This window comes from Ursus maritimus, unplaced genomic scaffold, assembly GCF_017311325.1.
Source record: "Ursus maritimus isolate PB19 unplaced genomic scaffold, ASM1731132v1 scaffold_3, whole genome shotgun sequence".
NCBI lineage: Eukaryota > Metazoa > Chordata > Mammalia > Carnivora > Ursidae > Ursus > Ursus maritimus.
In genome coordinates, this window is record NW_024425563.1 from 88894024 (window position 1) to 88894646 (window position 623).

The window sequence follows — 623 nt, forward strand, 5'->3', positions numbered from 1 at the left end:
AGCGTCATTCAGGTAACAGTGCTGGATCTCAGAATGTAATAGAGATTCTTCTAGCTCTTTTGAATTAATAGTTGCTTGCCTTTTGTGAGAGACTAAAATTTTAAAGGTTATAACAGAAACCATCCATTAAATAATAATAAATACACTTAATTGAATGCCAAACATGGTACATACTGATTCCTTCCCTGCAAACACGAAGAAGGTGATATCCATCCCATTCTGCAGATGACACAGAGGCCTTGGGAGGTTGGGTCACTTACTTGAGATTGCCCAGCTAAGACAGAGCACACCAAGAACATCAAATCAGTCAGGCTCTTGATCACTGTGGCCTATATAACCTGCTGGAATGTGACTCAGGAATCAATTTTGTCCTCATTGAGCTGCTGCTTTGAATGCAGATTGTGATCTTGATTTCAATAATGAGCTTCCTGCTTAAAAACTCTATTTTGCTTCTTCCTTACACTGCCTTCTTGCTCCCCCTGCTGGCCATTGCAGGTATCTCATGCACCTGATTGTCCTCTATTGCTCCCCAGTGAGCCTATTACAGCAAAGATCAGCTTAGTGAGTAGAAGGACCCAGAAATACTAGGCAGGAAACTTGTTTTTCCAATTGTGTACTCAGTG